This window comes from Chlorocebus sabaeus, unplaced genomic scaffold (genome assembly GCF_047675955.1).
Source record: "Chlorocebus sabaeus isolate Y175 unplaced genomic scaffold, mChlSab1.0.hap1 unalloc_scaffold_644, whole genome shotgun sequence".
In the NCBI taxonomy this organism is placed as follows: Eukaryota; Metazoa; Chordata; class Mammalia; order Primates; family Cercopithecidae; genus Chlorocebus; species Chlorocebus sabaeus.
In genome coordinates, this window is record NW_027327975.1 from 1 (window position 1) to 13,752 (window position 13,752).

General features: G+C 50.5%; 1 long non-coding RNA gene across 1 annotated transcript; it reads right to left on the reverse strand.

Moving 5' to 3' along the window:
• Positions 1-4,009: 4,009 nt before the first annotated feature.
• Positions 4,010-10,623, reverse strand: LOC140711329 (uncharacterized). The gene is made up of 2 exons (XR_012092513.1): positions 7,904-10,623; positions 4,010-7,704 (listed from the first exon to the last, which is right to left on the reverse strand). It is a non-coding gene; the product is annotated as an uncharacterized lncRNA (long non-coding RNA).
• Between the last annotated feature and the right edge of the window lie 3,129 nt (positions 10,624-13,752).

A 13,752-nucleotide genomic window follows, 5' to 3' on the forward strand; every position in this document is an offset into this window, starting at 1 on the left:
GGCGAGTTAGTCACGAGCGGGACAGCTCAGCTCTCGGCATCTCATCGTGGGTAAGGGAGGCCGGGGCGGTCAGCAGGTTTAAAGGCAAAGCCATTCCTGTAGCTTCCTGCAGGCAGGCCACGATCAGTGGGATGGGCACACAGCTGTAAGGACCACACCAAGTGACAGCCTTCATCGTGCAGAGGCAGCCTCCACGCTCAGGCAGGGAAGGAGGCAGGCAGCTGGATTACCGGCGGGCCACACTCAGCCCCACGCCACATCTCTGCTCACCGGCAGGAAGCCGCACACAAAGCCACACAGGCGAGCAAGAGCCCGAGTTGCTGCTCTGGGGTTCCACTGGGAAATGGGCTCTGGTGTCAGAAAGGGGAGCGGTTCTGGAGCCCATGTGCACCGGGGTTTCCCAGACTCCACCTCAAGGTGTTAACCAAGGTAACAGCAGGACAGGTCTACAGGCTCACTGTTCCCACCTCCAAGCGGCCCCACACAGCAAGGTATTTTTGTCATCCACTTGGCGGCAAAACCAACTGTTTATGGACTTGGACGTGTCCCTCTTCCTGTGAATATCCCCACATCTGCTGCAGAAATGCTACTGCTGGGACGCGGGGCGGGGCCCACATCGCCCCAGGAGAGTTGGACAGTGAGCGACCCAGGCTCTGCAGCCCTGGTGCAACCCAAAGCATCCCAAGGCCAGGAGTCCGTGTGGGCCGAGGGCTTCCGACAGTGGGTGGAGATCTGTGGCAGGTGAGTTCACAGCGTGGTGGGTAGGAGGGTAAGGTGGATGGGTCAGTGCTGGGCGACCACGAGGTGAGCTGTGAGCAGGGTCCCCCACGCCCCATGGCATGGCCTCCACGTCCACCCAGGCCCAGCACATGCCCAGCTCTTGGGCTGCTCTGTACAGGCTCTGCCTTGCAGGCTCTGGCCATGGCAGTTTGTGCAGGACTTCAATCCAAATGCCAGCCTGCTTGCCAGCCAGAAACACTCATCTGGAGATACTCGCTGGCCTGGTGCCCAGGATGTGGCCCCGTCAGCACCATCACGTGGGGGGCTCCTTATGCTTTTCAGACAGGTGATGTCACTCCTTTACTGTGGAATGCCCTAGCTCAGGACTGACCAAGACTGGCTGCGGGGAGCTGGTTGCTTCTCCAAGAAGCCCTCACTGGAAGCCAGAGGGTGTGTGTAACCTGGTGCCTGAGGCACACAAGAGGGCAGGTGGGGGAGGTCTCGGCTCCTTAACTCCACATTGAAATCTGTGGGAATGGACCCATTGCTGCAAATCCTCTCTCCCCTCCTTCCCTATCGCTCCTCTTCTCCTTCCTTCAGTCTCCAAAAAAGGGGAGGGAAGCTTCAAGACAGGGGAGACCCTGCCCAGAAAAGCATAAAACTCTCAAGACCGAACACAGCCGGGCCCCTGGGTACGTGGGGGGGGGGGGGGCACTATGACAAGGAATTACTCTCAATGCTGTGGTCACCGCCACCTTCGCGACACCTGATGGCAGCGTGGCACCCACCTACTGTGTTTCTGATGTGACCTGATCAAGCTTACAGGACAGAGTAATGCATCAGCCAGCGCTAGGGAATGAAAGGAGTCCAACCGAAACTCCCTGCAGCCACATCCTGAGAATGTGTAACACCTGCTCTGAGGTATTTCATTCACTCTGTTCTGCCTGGAAGACCCACTCACCAGCACCGCATAGATTCTGAGGGGCTGTGGCATCAGCTAAGCATCAATGCTGGCGAGAAGGAAATCACGAGTGAGGATGAGGACACACGTGTCCAAAGAAGATGATGACTTCACCGTATCAGATCCGCCCAAGGCTTCTGAAGCACAACACGGCCACGTCCTGAGCCAGACTCCTACTATGGAGCCCACCCTGTGCTTGGAGGGACTTTCCGCGGTGTCCCTTGTCTCCAGCCCCAGAAGCTGGGAGCATCCGTTCTCCCAGTTCTAACCAGAAACCTCCCTGGACGGTGCAAACATCCCCTGGGGCACAATCATCCCAATGAGAATCACCGAATTTACTGAACAACTGGAGCCATCCACAGACCCCAAACATAAATGCTGCCCAGGACCAGGCCATGAGTCATGGGGCACAGAGGGTGTGGCCGGACAGGGAAGAGACGCTCACTCCCACACATCCTCAGCCTCCGACGGCTGCAGGACAGTGGCTGGAGCGACCCGGAGCCATCCACATCAAGTCGCCTCACACCCTCATATCCTGAGTTCGTCACCAGCTCCTGTTCTATGGCCAGACGAGCCCAGTTCAGACCCAAATCCAAACCTTCTCAGGCTTCATCCTGTTTGGCCGTCAGTAAACAGGACTCTGGAGAACACAGCTGCCATGTTCACATCTCCGTCCCTCTCCCTTCAGGCGTCCACAGAGGGACCCTCAGCAGCTTTTTCATCCCTGTCCCGGCTCCTAAGCAGCTGCTGCATTTGCCAGGGTGACCTCGATCGGCCGGCGTCACTCACCCATCACGAGACTAGAAGCACAGCACTCCCAAGACAGCCTCATTCCTCGGAGCTCAGGATCAGAAGCGCAATGAGGACACACACATACCCTTACCAAGGTGACTGTGCCTGGCCAACGGAAGCCTCAACTAACTACACGCTCCAGTTCTTTCTCTATTGTAATCAGTTAACTTCAGGCCCAGCGCGGTAGCTCATCCATGTAACCCCCATGCTTTGAGAGGCCAAGACAAGGGGACTGCTTGAGCCCAGAAGTTTCAGACCAGCCTGGGCAACACAGGGAGACCACGTTTCTGTAGAAATAAAAAAAATTATTTTATTTCTACAGAATTAAAATTTTGTAATTCTACAAAATTATTCTATTTCTACAGGCATGCACATGTAGTCCCAACTACTCAGGAGGCTGAGGTGGGAGGATCGCTTAAGCCTAGGAAGTGGAGGCTGCAGTGAATCGTGATTGCATCACTTCATTCCAGCCTCGGAAACAGAGTGAGGACCTGTCTCAAAAAAAAAAAAAAAAAAAAAAAAGAAAAACAAAACAAAAAAAAAAGAAAGAAAATGAAATTGTTTAACCTAGCTTTGAGTAACTCGAATGAATGAAAAACTGAATTTAAAACAATCACGTAATAAATCACACAGTCCCTCCAAGGGAAGTCAAAGCGGGTGGAACTGATCATTTGTGGGGTGTTTGCCTCACGTATTTCGGTTTTCAAATTTTGACCCTACACATTTGTTACATATTTACAAACTGAAAAACAACAAATAGAAAGTTATTTATAGCAGAGGACCCTGGAATTAAAGAGAGATTTTTTTCAAGCCTGGAAGTGTACATCACATACCACAAGGACCTCTACTTTGTGTGGAAACTTGAAAATAAAAAAGTCACAGGGAGCGCAACACCAGCTTTGTCCCACATCTTTCAGATGCTCAACTAACTGCAGTGATTGCTCTCAAATTCACCCATTCTCTCTGGGTAAGATTCAATTAGGTAACAATTAGGAGAAAAAAAAAAGAAGCTTCAATCCCTCCCATTGCACACCCAACTTTCACAGACCCAAAAATCCAGCTAAAGCTGGAGAAAGAGCAGCGAAAGCCATGCTGGAATCCCCTCTTTGAAACAAGACACTCATGTCCATGTTCCCAGCGTGAAGGTCAGCCCAGAGCCGGGCCGGCCCCGCAGCAGCAAAGCCGTGACACCCATCACCAGGAGAACAGAAGCAACGTCTAGGTCAGAGATTAGTGACTGCCAAAAATAAGGTGAAAGTTGCCCCCAAAGCCAGTGAACACGGGAAAACCTGGGCAGATTTCCTTCGCAAAGAAAGTGAAGAGAGTTTAAGACGCTCAGAAAAGCAAGAAACGAGTGCTAAACGTTACTTACTACAGGTGCTGTATGTTAAATGCTTTTTTTTATTTACCAGTGCTAGAAATAAGTTTCATGCCAAGGGTTTACAAAAAAAAAAAAAAAAAAAGGCAAAGAAAAACTGAAAAATATTCGTGAGAACTAAGTTGGACAAGAAAAATTAAAACTTGAGAATTAGCGAAAAATTTTAGACATTAAAATTTAAAAAAAAAATGAAATGCTTCCTGCATTAGGTACGGATCTTCAGACTCCCACGTGAATAGCTGGGAATGGTGGCACGTGCCTGTGGTCCCAGGTACTCAGGAGGCTGAGGTGGGAGGATCACCTGAGTCCAGGAGGTTGAAGCTGCAGTGAGCCGAGATCACAACACTGCACTCAAGCCTGGGTGACAGAGTAAGACCTTGTCTCACAAAGAAACAAAACAAAACAAAACGAAACAAAAAAACCAGAAGAATATATTTCTATGTTTTATTATTGTCTCTTGGCAAAATACTCAACTAGCCCCAATATTGCCTTAGATGTAATTTAACATCCCCGGTTTACACAGGGGAAAATGAGGTCAACAGCCAAGACCGAAGAAATAACAAATGCAATGGTGCGTTCAGGACAATGACTACAATTATAAAATATTCAGTTCAATTTCTACCCTCAGCATCAAGGCAGGGGTTCATCATAATGGGTATTGGAGGTTTAAAGAAAATTTAGGCTCAGCATTTACAAAAAAAAAAGCAGATTTTAATGCTGGTGCAATCACAGGAGACTGCGGCCCAGCCCTCCTCAGCACTGCAGGTACTCACGGGCACTCCCGGGGTATTGGCCATGCTACGTCCCCGCTGGTGGCCACACAGAAGAAGAGGCGGTAAAATTTTTTGAGAATGAGATAAAAAATGCTCAGAGTCTAAAAACATTTTCTAGCGGAGGAGGAATAACGAGAAGCTCTCATTCATGGTATTTGTAAAAGGCTGTTTCTAGCGCACTGGTAGATAAAAAGGGCCGGGGCCCTCGGGTTGGCGTCAGCCGGCGCCCGTCTGTTGAGGCACACACGGACTTACGTCGGTGATAGCGTTCAGGGCTGTGTCTGCCCCGATGCTGAAATCGGAACCTGGCACATTGTTGGACACAGTAGCGGGAACCATGATCGTGGGCACACAGAACTACTCGTATTTCTCCCGGGTGGCTGACAGTTCCAGGAGTCCCATCTAAATTGACCCAGTATCTGCAATGCTGGCTGCTCAGAGGCCATGGTGTGGAAGGGCCAGGTCATCGCTTAGTCATACGGGGCACAAGCATGTCACTTGCCACTCCTGTCTTTCTATTTCATCAAACCCTATTTTCTCCTGAATATTGATCATAGCAAAGTCATTAGCCTTCGAAACATCAACTTGCTTTGTTCAAGAAGTTGAAACACACGTAAGTCTTTCTCGCCATGCTCAACACACACGACTGGCCATTTCCAAAGTCAGTGTTTCTGGAACAAAAGCCTTGACCTGCCCCGTGAACGTTCACGCTGAGCACACTGTCGCGAGGCTGCTTGGCCAGCCAACAGGGGCAGGAGAGAACCGCAGGTGCGGTGTGGGGGGCCCTGCAAAGGCGCCTCACTCCCTCAATCAAGGGCGGTGCCTCCTGCCAAGCCAGAGGCTTCCTCCAAGGGGAAGCGGCGTTTTCAGCTGCCACCGCACCGACTTCAGACGGCTCAGCCAATGGGGCAACAGATTCAACAGAGTTCCATGTTGTTAAAGGAAAACTTCTGTTACCAGACAACCTTAATATCAGATTCAACGTAAAATAACCAACAAGGTTGTTTCCAAGCCAACATGCTAGTAGTGCCTTATCCTTCAATGCTGCTTAAACACGGAGAAGTATGAGGAAAAAAGAGCATGGCACTTACTTCTTAAAAAATAACACCTCTTCCAGGTTCATCTTACCCATATCAGAAAGACTTAGAACTGTGGATTTCCTACAGGAACCTGGAGTGGGGGTGGATCCCCACGCTGACCCAGCCTCCCCACAGGTCAGTCAACCCCCATCACGGGGTTCACACCTCTCCAGGCCCCGTCATCTCAACAAGAAAACGTGGCATCTCTGAGCTCTCTTCGCAGGGAGCACCCGAACGGGAGCTAGAGAGAAACACAGACACATCCACCACTGCTTTAAAATCCTGAAATGCAATACATATTTAAGGACTTCATTAGTAGCTTTTTAAAACAGTAAGAACAGAGTGAGCCTGGTTTTAACCTCTCTGCCACAATAACACCGTGTACATCTGTCTTTTACTGTGTGTTCCTTCTCCAGCAGCTGCTGCCTAGCTGGCCGACTGCAGAAGAAGGGCCTCGGGTACTCCGGGGGGAGGCCCTCGGTAAAAGCGTGAGCGCCACGATCACGTCTCAGGACGCCGCACACGTTAGGGTTGCCCACAGCCCGCCGTTCCCAATGCCTAGAGGGCACTGAATGGACCTCCTGCTCTTTGTAAATGTCAACTCTCCTAAGCTACATTGCCTTAAAAATTTTTAACTGTAGTCCACACACACTTCTTTGTTTCTGTCTTGTTTTTATCCTAGAGGCATATTATTACGGAAAATTAAGTTTGTAAGGTTGAAGGGTTTTCTGAAAGTCTCCTTCTAATCCTGGAAGGAAAAAAAATTGGGCCAGATGTGGTGCTCACACCTGTCATCCCAGCAGTTTGGGAGGCTGAGGCGGGCAGATCGCTTCAGTCCAGGAGCTCAAGACCAGCCTGGAAAACATGGCAAAACGCTGTCTCTACTAAAAATACAAAAAATACAAGAAAAAAAAAAATTAGCTGGGCGTGGTGACATGTGTCTATTCCCAGCTACTCAGGAAGCTGAGGTGGGAGGATACCTGAGCTCAGGAGGGGAAGGCTGCAGTCAGCCAAGATTTGCGTCACTGCACTCCAGCTTGGGCGACAGAGTGAGACCCTGTCTCAAAAAAACGAAAAGTAAAAACAACTGTATAAATCAGTACAGAAGGGAATTGGCTGGGCACGATGGCGCACGCCTGTAATCCCAGCACTTCGGGAGGTTGGGGTGGGCAGATCACCTGAGGTCAGGAGTTTGAGACCAGCTTGGCCAATATGGCAAAACCCCATCTCTAATAAAAGTATAAAAATTAGCCGGGCATGGTGGTGGGTGCCTGTAATCCTAGCTACTCAGGAGGCTGAGACAGGGGAATCACTTCAACCGGGGAAGTAGAAGTTGCAGTGGGCCAAGATTGTGCCACTGCACTCCAGCCTGGGCAACAAGAGCAAGAGTTTACTTGAAAAAAAATTTAAATTTAAATTTTAAAAAAAGGAGCTAATTTTTATTTAAGGGAAGGAAGAAGGACATTCAGTATTTGTACATCTCACGCACACATCTGCAGTGGTGCCCTGAAATATTCAAGATACACATTCCTACAAATAGAGCTTAAAACTACTCACCAAGTTACATGCTGAAAGCACATGCATTGTAAGAATGCTGCATTCGATTTTTTAAGCATCTGTATGCAATATTTTAGCATACTGGCAGTTTTCTCTTCAGGCGCTGTATGCCAAAATTATTCCATGTTTAGTCATTCATTTTAGAATTTATGACTTGCTTTAGACAAAAAAATGTATTTAAACATAAGATACTAAATTAATGACTTAGGGGAAAAATTACTACATTAACTTGGAAGTTAAACTTTGCAAACTGAATTTGTTGGACCTCATGTAAGCTAGATGATCAGTGTTTTAAATTGTTGTGTGTTTCCCTCGAGGATGGAAGTCTCCTCTTTTCTCTCATCCACTGTGTACGCCGCTGCAGCCCACGCCTGTCCTCCACCAACCACAGTGCGGCCTGCAATTCACTCTGTACCACGCCTTCCACACCTTACCTGAAAGTCACTAAGTATAACCAAGAAGGAAATGAAAAGCAGATAAATGACCTCCGCCCCCACATCCAGCATGCAAATGTGAAACATTCATCAAAGTAAAACCAAAAACCCATGTCAGCTCATGATTGTAACTGGTAGAATTATGTGCATGGCAATTTTAAAAGTCTAGTTAAGCAAAAACCTAATTGAAAGTCTCAAGAAATACAAACTTTATACAAAAAGACATCGGCAAACATTGACAGTGAGGAGAGGACTTCGCTCTGCATCCAGTCTGTCCTGGAAGCCACGGCCAAATGCCAGACTGTATAGATCCGAAAAGCAGAAAAAAACAAGTATTGAAATGTGTACAGTCTCAGCAATGTACAAATTTGACGTAGGATGCTCAGAAACCTTGAATTTCCAATCAGAAAACAGGAACATGAGCAAGTTCCCCAGCAGTGCCCACCTTCTGCTTACGGCGCGTGTAACAGGAACGCTGGCCACCTCCGGGGGGAGAGGCTTCCTGGTCACACTCGCTCTGGGAGCCGCACAACTGGCCCCGACACAAACAACTGGCTAATACTGAAGAACCACCCACTCCCTGGCTTCGCTCACTCTTGGCGGGAGAGCGCGTTTACAGAATACATTATCGACTGAGTCCTCGTGCAATGCGTCAAACTTGTTGAAGGCAGGGCAACCCCATTCCTGGCCCAATTAAGTGAACTGAGCAGAGCAAGGTTCACAATTAAGTGAACTGAGCAGAGCAAGGTTCAGAACTGTCCTGAGTGAGGACAGCACTCAGTCACGACAGCAGTGGCCAGTGTTCGCAGGGCGCTGGTTTCGTGCCGGGAACAGTTCCAAGCGTCGTCTTTCTGTCCGTAGAATGTGCACTGCAACCCTGTGGGGCCGTTTGCAACACCCACCAGAGTTCTGAGACAACCAAGTCCAAGCTGTCTGTAGGCCTTGCCGCGTGGCCGTCCACGTCCTCTGCAAACCAGACCTCACTGCAGGGACCGCGGGTTCCACGGCTGCCTTGAGGCACATGCTCCCTCCGCCACGTCTTCCTGGTCCCTGGCACCAACCCTCACGACCACTGCTGCCAACACTTTGTTTTCTCATGGCACCTGAGGGGCCTGTTCTTTCTGCCCTTGCTCGCTCCCTGCGTCCAACTTGGAGGGTGCCCCGCATCAACGCCAACGCTCATGTAATCACCACCCCTTCCATGGGGCTTGATGCCTAGGAGTCTCTATATCAGAATGTCACATTGCTGTGCTTGTTGGAGAATTTCTTCCCAGCGTGGAAGTGAAGGATATAAAATTCTAGGTGCCTGCAATTACCTCATTTCCACTGCTAAGCAATTTCAGTAGTAGCACAAAACAAAAAAGCTTTTTTTTAAACTTCTTTTTTGCAAGCTAAATACAATTTAATTTCTACATTCACGTTCTCATCAGCTCCCACCTGATGAGCAGGCAAACAGTAATTTTCAAAGAAACAAATTGTTCCATAATTTTAACACTTAGCATTATCACTATGAAGTAAGAATTATCCCAAAAATACATGATGATCTTGTTCTCACATTCAACAATAGATTGTCACACAGTGAAATAGCACTTAATGCAAAGGACTGTTTCTTTTCAGGTTTCTGATCTAGAAAAAAAAAAGATTTCTGGCAAAGAGATAAACCTTAATTATGTAGCTATCCAAAATGCCTCTGAGAAAAATAATATCATCCAATTAGTACTTTAAAGTGTTACAAATGCAGCTGAGGTTTTTTAGTAATTTGTCCATAATTATCAAAAGAATCTTTAAAAATCTTAATACTGAAAGAATAACCATAAATGGATATAAAACGTAAAGCAGAAGAGTTAACATTTGGGGTAGATTTTGGCCCATATGTTTAACATATGCATAGTTATTTACCTAGCTGAAGTATATCCGTCTTCTGCTAGGCTCTTCAAGTCTGATTTTCAAACATAGACTGGCTTTTGGTACATGAAGGCAGCTTTCAAAGATATCAGGATCAGGCCGGGCGCAGTGGCTCAAGCCTGTAATCCCGGCCTTTTCGGAGGCCAAGGTGGGCCAATCACTTGAGGTAAGAAGTTCGAGACCAGCCTGGCCAATATGGCAAAACCCTGCCTGTTTTAAACATTTTTGTAATGAGCCGAGCGTGGTGGCACACACCTATAATCCCAGCTACTCAGGAGGCTAAGGCAGGGAGAATTGCTTGAACCCAGGAGGCGGAGGTTGCAGTGAGCCAAGATCGCACCACTGCACTCTAGCCTGGGCGACAAAGCGAGAGTGTCTCAAAAAATAACTTAACCCTCAGAAAAAGCTGTGAGCATCCCCGGTCCCAACCAACCCAAGGAATCACATGGCAATGGTTATCGTTTGATTTCGACACAATAAAGTTCTATTCTTCTCTCTAAACACAATGGTAAACACCTGCCATCAGCCCACAGAAACTCCCAGGACCCAGTAACACCGGACTAGCAAGACTAATGGGCCACGTACACAGGGTTCAGCTGCAGAAAGTGATGGTCCCAACAAGGTGTGGGCGTTCAAACCAGATTCCTTGCTTTCAGGGTGGAGGGGCTTTCCGGGAAGATCTAGTCCAGCGGGATGGTTTCCACTTCCACCATGAGGAGGAAACGGGGGGTTTCCTGAGGGCACTGACAGGACTTGGGTCTCTGCCTCTTGGTTTTCTGTCCTGTTACGGGATGAGGATGGGCTGAAGGCAGGTTCTCCCTACATCTTCCGGGCAGGAGAGATGGAGTTGAAAAGTGGACGACGGCTTTTCCAAAACCTTTCCGTGTTTATAACCCGTTATCGATCTGCTTACCCTGGAGATCAAGGAGGGGGAAGGAGGGGTGCAGGAGGGAGAGGAAAGGAGGGGTGCAGGAGGGAGGGGAAAGGAGGGGTGCAGGAGGGAGGGGAAAGGAGGGGTGAAGGAGGGAGGGGAAAGGAGGGGTGAAGGAGGGAGGGGAAAGGAGGGGTGAAGGAGGGAGGGGAAAGGAGGGGTGAAGGAGGGAGGGGAAAGGAGGGGTGAAGGAGGGAGGGGAAAGGAGGGGTGAAGGAGGGAGGGGAAAGGAGGGGTGAAGGAAGGAGGGGTGAAGGAGGGAGGGGAAAGGAGGGGTGAAGGAAGGAGGGGTGAAGGAGGGAGGGGAAAGGAGGGAGGGGAAAGAGGGGGGAAGGAGGGAGGGGAAAGAGGGGGGAAGGAGGGAGGGGAAAGAGGGGGAAGGAGGGAGGGGAAAGAGGGGGAAGGAGGGAGGGGAAAGAGGGGGAAGGAGGGGGGAAGGAGGGGGGAAAGAGGGGGGAAAGAGGGGGGAAGGAGGGGGGAAAGAGGGGGGAAAGAGGGGGGAAGGAAGGGGGAAGGAGGGGGGAAAGAAAGGGGGAAAGAAGGGGGAAGGAGGGGGGAAAGAAAGGGGGAAAGAAGGGGGAAGGAGGGGGGAAAGAAAGGGGGAAAGAAGGGGGAAGGAGGGGGGAAGGAGGGGGGAAAGAAGGGGGAAAGAAGGGGGAAGGAGGGGGGAAAGAAGGGGGAAGGAGGGGGAAAGGAGGGGGAAGGAGGGGGAAAGGAGGGGGAAGGAGGGGGAAAGGAGGGGGAAGGAGGGGGAAAGGAGGGGAAAGGAGGGGGAAAGGAGGGGGGAAAGAGGGGGGAAGGAGGGGGAAGGAGGGGGGAAGGAGGGGGGAAGGAGGGGGGAAGGAGGGGGGAAGGAGGGGGGAAGGAGGGGGGAAGGAGGGGGGAAAGGAGGGGGGAAGGAGGGGGAAGGAGGGGGGAAGGAGGGGGAAGGAGGGGGAAGGAGGGGGAAGGAGGGGGGAAGGAGGGCTGGGGAAGGAGGGCTGGGGAAGGAGGGCTGGGGAAGGAGGGCTGGGGAAGGAGGGCTGGGGAAGGAGGGCTGGGGAAGGAGGGCTGGGGAAGGAGGGCTGTGGAGGGAGGGCTGTGGAGGGAGGGCTGTGGAGGGAGGGCTGTGGAGGGAGGGCTGTGGAGGGAGGAGTGTGGAGGGGGAATGTGGAGGGGAGAGCAGAAGGGGTGTTCTCTGAGGAGGAAGAACAAGTTTCTGAGGTGTCTTGGAGACAGAGGTGGCAGTGGCTTGGGCTCAAGGCCCTCTGTTGCATAGTTTTAGGCTTTTTATATTTGTGAACTCTTTAAAAGATTTCATTTGAAAAAAACTGGAGTTGGGGATACTTTGCTTCTAAAACACAATTTCTCAAGCCCAAGACTAAGTGCTAGGCATTGCTCATTCTATTACCGTCATTTCCTCATATTTAAAATCAGCCGCACACCCCCAATCTCCTTCAGTGTAAACACCACCTTTTCCGAGGATCTCAAAGAGCAGAGCGAGCAGCCTGTAACCCCAGCCGTGTGCACGAGGAGCGAAGAGCAAACGTGCTGTGAGGGCTGCGAATGACAGGAGAGGCCGAGGCTGAGCACCTGTCTGCACGGGTTGTGCTCCTCCAGGCCTAAAGGACACCCTCGCCTCTGGGGTGAACAAGCAGCACAAGCTGTCAACACTTCTTCCAAAAGAACATGAAGAAAATTCAAACGAAGTTAACACAGTTATCCCAACACAACCCTGCAACAGCCCAGAAACAGGAGGACCAGTGAGCCTGAGACGGGAAGTTCCCACAGCGGGACAGCAACGTTGGCATTAGGACTTTTTGGCAAAAAAAGACAAAAAAGGTAACATGGGCCACCAGTTATTTCCTGCCAGTGGAAAGACACCCACACACCCCTAGATGCCAACGGCGCCCTGGAAATGAGCCCACGCAGCATCTCGTGTCTTCGAATGAGCAGACACATGGTGTCCTCAGCACCCCCGCCCGTGACACACACACACCACACTTGACTCCCAACACCTGAGGGTCCAGGGGAATGGCCGGAAGTCCCCGGAGGACAGGGCATCCTGTGAGGTCAGTGCAGGGCTACGCACCTCAGAGGGGCCCCCGGGCAGGCGCTCTCCCCCCAAAGGATGAACCAGTCCTGACCACACCCAGATCGCGGTGGCCTCCAAGCCGAGCGCCAACATCTCACGTCCAAAGAAATGAGCAGGTGCCTGCTGTGTGTGGAGCCCAAGCCCCTCGCAGAGCCCAGGACGAACCCACTGTCCAGGCCTGGGGCCGTCACCAGCCAAGAGAGGCGTCCGAGGCACTTCCCAGCAATGGTCACAGGAAGTAACAACTCAGGCCCATCAGGAGTTTCCTCACTATGCAGGTTTTAGAAGTAGAGACAGAGGTTCAGGTATAGTGGCACAAACATCGACGGACCCCATGGAAATGCGGGCGTGGTCCCTCCATCCCACCAGCCTGCATGGCTACTCTATTCTGCTCCCATCACACACATCCCCACACAGCCACGTCCCTTCTCCTTTTCCCCCACTGGGTTCATCAAATCAAACCTCGCTGTCCTTGGCAAATATACCATTAATTTACTTGCTGCCCAGAACAAAAGCACACTTGCAGTTAACATGACACCCCCGCTACAATAGAACAGCCTTAATTCAGACATGAGGCGGAGGAACAGAGGGAGGAGGGGTTGAAGGCCATCCTGGAATCGGCAGCTATTTTCTGGGGAAAGCGTCCTTCCCACCCGAGCCTGACACTCGTGCCACACTGTCCCTGTGGTGTCTGAAAGCTCCATGAAGACAGGATCACTCTGACCCCTTCACACCCACAATGCCAAAGAGGAGCAGGTGTTCAGGAAAAGTCCCCCGCTAGTGGTGAGGACAACAATAATTCCTCGTGGTGCCCAGAATGTCAGGAGAAAACAAGGCACCATGTGGACGCCTTTCAGGTGAATTTTGCAATGATTCTACCGAATGCCAGTCATCCTTTTCCAGAAAATCAATACTAGAAAACATGTGTCGCCAGCACAGAGATGGTGCTTTTGACGACTTACAAACACACCTACGTTACCCTGAATTTATCTCAAGCCACCCTCTCTGTGCTAATGTAAAAAATCTCCTTTATTAACCAGTAGCCTTTCTCATCTGGAGGTTTTTAACAAGCAAGAGGGTCCTGTAACACTCAGGCATTCTCTAAAACGTCAAATGGAAGCCTAGAATCCTCTTCCATGCAGCTTCAC